Genomic DNA, 6,324 nt, shown 5'->3' on the forward strand with positions numbered 1-6,324 from the left:
CTCTCCAGTATGTTTCTCAGCAGCCTTGAAATCTGAGGAGGTGGTAGGCAAGGATTCAATGGTTTCCTCATAGGAATAAATAAGTTAAATGTGTCTTGTCCCTGGGAAGTTGTGTCCAAAGCAAGTGTGGGATTGTTACATTCTGAAACCTTTCACTCACATCTTGTCTTTTTACTTTTTATATTGGGGTGGGGGGATGCTGAGGACTAAACCCAGGGTCTTGCAAATATGAAATATGTTTTTTATGGTAGATGGTAGATATCCAGGATATTGAAATTCAATAATAGCAGGTTTTTATGGATTATCCGGGAACACTTCCCACCATTTGTAAAGGATTCCCTAGAAGCAAATACCTTGTGAATATTCTAAGACATTTTTATTTACACACGTGTATAAGTTTCTGTCTGTGTGTAAGCCATCTGGGGATGTGCCTTTGGTAGTCAGAGGAGGGCATTAGATTCCTTGGAGCTGGAGTTTCAGGCAGTTGTGAGCTACTTCACATAGGTGCTGGAACCCAACCTTAGCAATCTCTCTAGCCTCATAACCTGCAGCCTTCATGATAACAACTGTGATGGACATGAGGAAGCAATCATCAAATGGATTTTTATTTTACTTTGAAAGTAAGTACACATACACACATTGTGAAAAGACAAACAACAAAAGTGTGTATAGAGTAAAATCAAATCCCACATCACTCTAAGGATAAACACATTTTTGAGTCATAGGCCTTCAGGTCCTTTTCTATGCATTGGACTTTCATGCGTGTTTACATTCACACATATTACCCCTGGCTGTTTATAAATTATGTGTGTACAAAAGAGACAACATGGTTGTGGATTTTTGCTGTTATTGTTTTAATTTTTAAATTCTTACTCTGTGTGTGTGTGTGTGTGTGTGTGTGTGTGTGTGCCATTGCAAGCATGTGACAGTCAAGGAACAACTTTGGAGAACCATTCCTCTCCTTCCAGTCCTTTGAGAGAAGCCTCCCGTATTTCTGCTGGTGTGCTCCATGAGCTTCGTAGCTCTGTTCCTAAAGATTTGTTGTGTTCACTTCCTGTTTCTTCAAAGGAGTTCTGTGGTCCTGGGACTTGGACTCCGGGTATCAGGCTTGCATGGCAAGCTCTTCCAACTGCCAAACCATCTCCCAGGCCTTAGCTGTGGGCCTTTCTTGCTGTTTGATTGGATTTTACACAGAAATATTATTCTGTATATTCTGAAGCTTCTTAGAGTGCCTTTTCAGAAATGGCTCCAAGGGAAAGCATGCAGATGCTTCTGGTGTCTCCTAACATTTAAATAGCCTTCCTCTATTGCTTTGTGTCATTTGTCTGTATAAGCAACATGAGAGCGAGCATCCCAACACAGGCGTATCTGCGTTCAACGCAGCTATTTCGGCAGGGCGGATTTGGGGAAATGTAATAGTTTCCTGCAAAGACAGGAACACTTCACATTTCTTTAATCAGTACCAAAATGTTATCTCCCAAACTCAGCCAGTTTTGACTTCCTGACAGTTATGTGAGAAGGTTTGTCTCTCCACAGCTACTTCAATTTTTTATTATTGGTAGGCATTTTACCTTTTTAATTGGCTAATTTTATTTTGCAATTAATGTCAGTCCTTTAAGCAAAAGGTAATAATATTCACAATGACTGAAGATTTTATTTGAATTTATTTGGGGGTTTCCTTCTTTTCTTTCTTTATTTGTTTTCTTTTTCTTTTTAAACAGAAATAGCAGAGATTGGCCTGAGATTTTTCAGTGTGGTAGAAGATGACCATGAATTCTGGCCCCCTTGCCTCACACTTCCCATTTGTGTGCTGAACGTGGTGGCTCATCCCTCTAGTTCCAGCAACTGAGAAGTTGAGGCAGGAGGATTGGTGTGAGTGCAGCGTGAGCCTAAATAAAAAAGCAAGATCAGATATAGAAAAATTTAAAAATATAAAAAATAAAAATTAAACATAACCAAAAGGCAAGACATTGTAGTGTGTGCTCCTGGGATCTGTGGCAGCACGGGCCTCTGCTCCCGTCCTGTCGGCACGGCTGACTTTTAGGCAGATGCTTCCTAACACCCAGGATGAGTTTAAGGGTTCTTTGTACAGGCAGAATTTGATCTCTAGAATGGACCCTGTCATTAAGTGCAAAGCAATTGTATCTGTAAAGTTGGAATGGGCTCCTCTACTGGAGAAGCAGCCCATTGCTCAGAATGAGCTCATCTGAGTGAGTCTGTGGTGGTATCATTGGTGACTCGGGGCTACGGAGTGATGCTTCCACCTGGAGAACTGTGTATGAAAATGGATCTTTTGCAGAGTGGCTTAAAGGAAGCACCAAGGACTGAGACCTTGTGGCAACTTTAAAGACTTAGAAGCAAAAGGCAAGCTATGGCTTACAAACCATGACTTTTGAGTAAAATTAGACAGCAAGAGGTCCTGTAATCCAAGTTCCTGTTTTATCTATCTATCTATCTATCTATCTATCTATCTATCTATCTATCTATCTATCCATCCATCCATCCATCCACCTACACACATATCCATTCATTCATCCTACAAAGTATTTTCTGAGTATATCTTATGTTCCCAGGCAGTGCATGAAACCCTGCATGTCATTTAATCAAGGATGGAGGGGGAAATATCTCCAGCTTTGCAGCATTAGAAGCAGCAACTTCCCACTGCTGTTTGGTGGAAGGACCCCAGAGAGCTCCAAAATCTGTCTATTAGATAACCCTGCAGCTTGGAATCAGATTGCAAAGGGCAGGATACAGGGGGCTTTCTAGAAAGCTGACATTGCATTTTACAGAGCTTGCACACGTGCTAGTGTTATCTGCAGCTTCCCCACTCCTGCCTTCCAGCATCCTCTCATCTACTTGCCTCTTGCTTGCTTCCCACAGCACCCACTCTCATTTCTGTTATGGTACACGGTTTACTTGCTTCTTACCTTCATTGATTATTTCTGCCCCCTCCCCCTAACACACACACTTGAATATAAGCTCTATGATGTGAGGGATCGTTGTTTGTCTTCCCTGGGCCAAACCAGCTCCAGGGAATGGGACAACCTCTGGAGTGAGGTTAATACTAACTAAAAATTGTTGCAAGGCAGTCAACTAAAATGATGCTCATGATAGAGACAAAGAATAATCGAGTTCTCTAAAGGGGTTTCCTGTATTCTCACTTGACTTGACACAGAGACTATGTAGTCAAACTTTATTTAAATTTGAACATGGGATTCAAACTTGGGGAAGCTTTATGCTGATATGGTCACTGAGCTAACACACTGGTTGGAATTACTTATGAATTGCATCCAAATGTCCTTCGTTTGGCCTTACCATAGTCTTTTTTACTCTAATACATGGCAATGCTCATGCAAAGAATCCTTTGATGGAATATTCACTGTGTTGACAGTTTAAGGAAACTATAGGAAAATAAAAGAGTTGTAAAAGACTTCTTTCATTTTCTTAACTCATTGACAAATTTAGAGAAGAACGAAAAATGTTGCAAATACAATCGTTTCAGTTAAATATGAACTTGGGAAGTTGCTCTCAAATGCAGTACTGTGTGAAGATGTTACTGTTGTTTCATAGTGTTGATTTTTTTCTTAAGCCCTCTGGCCTCCTACAGGGCATCTGTAGGCATTCAATTAAGGGTCCTTGTAGTCAAAAGCCAGCAGGGCAGCCTCTGAATGCACAGACAACACATGCACTCACATCAACTCCAGTGCCTGGGAGTCTTCATAGAAAGAAAGAATTACATCGCCTTCCCCCTCTTCCCCCATTAGCTGACGCAGAAAGAATCATCCAGGAGTAAGTGACATGGAATTTCCTTCTCTATGTCACTGAGATGGAGTTCAGATTTGGCACCCCTCAATGCCACCTTGAAAGCCTCACCAAATTTTGTCATCACTGTATCAAAAATAGTCACAGAAGAAAATATGCCTTTTGATTTGGGGTCTTTTGGTGCTAGACACTGCAGTTACCCATAGAAGAAAAAAGTCAGCCCTCTGTCCAAAGGTCTCACAGACAGAGCGAGCGTCCAGGAAGAGAAGACCTAAGCAATGGTGTTCGCTCACACTGTCCTTCAGGGACATTTAGGCTGCTTGGTCCAGAGTGCAGAATCTGCTTCCAAATAATTTTCACTTGGTTTAGAAGAGCTGGGAGCCCATTGCTTCATTGCTAGATTCCCAGTGTGGCTGATTCTAAGCCTGAATTCTAAGCGGAAGAATGAGTCATTACTTCAGAATGGGTTTGTAGAGCCTCAGTCCCTGCTGGGAGCATTCACATCGGAAGGAAAGAGGCTTCTTGCAGGTGAGCACTGTTCCCAGCTCCTTGCAGGACATATTTGTTTTTCATTAAAACATTCAGATAAGGTCTTATTAAAGTGCCAGGTTTTACTTATCTCATTTCTTATGAAAATGAGCTGGAGAGAAATTTCTACCCTGTTCTTGGAAGACTGTAGTTTTTCCAGTGTCTGATTGAAAAAGAAAAAATCTCTGCAGTTTAAAAAAAATATTTGAAGTAAAGAAAAAGAAGAAGAAGAAGAAGCAAGAGAGACTGGAAAGCCAAGCTCTCTGTGGTCTTTCATTCTTTTTCATTGGTTCATAGAATTATGAAATAAAACTAAGTACAAAGATGGAAGGTGAGGAAAGAGGTACTGGATGTTTGCGTGAGTCAGAGCTTGTGTGACAAATGCCACCGATTTCTGAGACAACGTGTAACAAGCCGGTTTTTCTTTTCCAAATAATCTCTGCCAGCCCTCTTACCCCCAACCAGCCCCAGAAACACTTTGCCCTTGCTCTCCCAGCCCTGCAAAGGATTCACAAAGTTAAAAAAGGTGCTGAGTGGCCATTGTGTTGACAGGATACAGGAAACCCCCATAAAATAATTTGAGGAGTGGGTTTGCAAAGTGGAAGGTGGAAATGAACAATCAGTTCGGCTGGTTGGGGCCCAGTGGAGGGAGACATTATCGTTTTTTATGCCATCTCAGAAGAACAGCACCTAACCTAACCATGGGATCATGCCTCTCCTTTCCATCAGAAAGCATTTGATTACTCTGCCACGTGAATTGTGTCTTGCAAGCTGAGGGATCAGTCTAGAAGATTCTAGAAGTCTAGAGGGAGCGTGGGGAGCACCTATGGGGATGGCCTTTGGAGTGGCTAAGCAGAGGGTCTTGCCTCAATGTCCCTTCCAGAAAGAAACAGTCCCTCCACACCCCCAGCGGTGGCTCTGCCCTGCATGGTTGGCACCAACCCTCACTTGGGATTCTTTGAGAGAACCAAACAACCCAGGTTCTAGTGAAACCTTTCTCTGAGAATAAAAAAAAAAAAAAAAAAAAAAAAGAAGCTCAATCGCTAGCTGAAAATAAATCTGTATAAAGTATGGCAACTATTCCTGATCATAATTTTACTATTGCCAGGATTTTACCCCTGGTGGGAATCAAGGACGAGTTAGAGTCTTCATATTTTCTCTTAATTCACAGATCACATCCCTTTTTATTGCATAAAGACTAACGAAATCTACTAATGAATAATTATTACTTCATAAGATAAAGGGGAGGGGAAAGATCCGCCTGCAAGAGTGGAATGTTAATTTGACCAACGAGGCCAGACAAGAGGAGAAAATATAAAATAAAACCATTTCAATTTGTTCTTTGCCTCACGCACAATAATCTCTTACCAGACAGGGACTTTTGCCCACTCCTTGCATTTATAATTTGAGAAGACTAGCAGGTTCTAGCCTGGAAGGAGGCCCCTCGAATTCACCTCGAGTTGGCATTTTAGTGTAACAGCTGCGGTGGATTCTCCGGTTTAGCCTCGAGGCTTGGGGCTGCCCCGGAGGGGCTGATTCCAGGGGGAAAGCTGCGTCCGGAACACCGCGGGGGGGCCTAGGAACCTCTTTATTGCTCCCTCCCCCCTCAGCACCCCAAACCTTGGAGTGTCCATCACCCCCAAGCTTCTTACAAAAGGGGAATTCCTTTTCATGTGTTTATTTGCCAACGAGTCAGGCAAACAAACCGCCGACTGAAAATCTCCCCGACTCCTCAGGGTCCCAGCTGAGCAGTCTTGTTAATGGTCCAGCTCCTTTGATTGCTGGAGATGTGGGACGCTCACATGCTCGCTCTCCCTCCCCTCGAAAGATTTTAGCAGACAAAATTTAAATTTTAGCGAGTCCCTTTTTTTAAAAAGAAAGAAACGCACAACCCTGCCCCTGGACCTCCTTGGCAAATGAGAAGACTCCCAGCATCAGCACCAAGCAAGTGAGCGACAGAGAAGCTGTAAGTCAAAATCAATTTCTCTCTCTCTCTCTCTCTCTCTCTCTCTCTCTCTCTCTCTCTCTCTCTCT

At 42.5% G+C, this 6,324-nt stretch overlaps 1 protein-coding gene across 13 annotated transcripts in view; it reads left to right on the forward strand.

The window, feature by feature from the left end:
- Nucleotides 1-6,324, forward strand: part of Rbfox1 (RNA binding fox-1 homolog 1) — a 1,640,850-nt gene that overhangs the window by 1,262,023 nt on the left and 372,503 nt on the right. The gene's annotated exons all lie outside the window — the stretch shown is intronic.

This window comes from Mus caroli, chromosome 16, assembly GCF_900094665.2.
Source record: "Mus caroli chromosome 16, CAROLI_EIJ_v1.1, whole genome shotgun sequence".
NCBI lineage: Eukaryota > Metazoa > Chordata > Mammalia > Rodentia > Muridae > Mus > Mus caroli.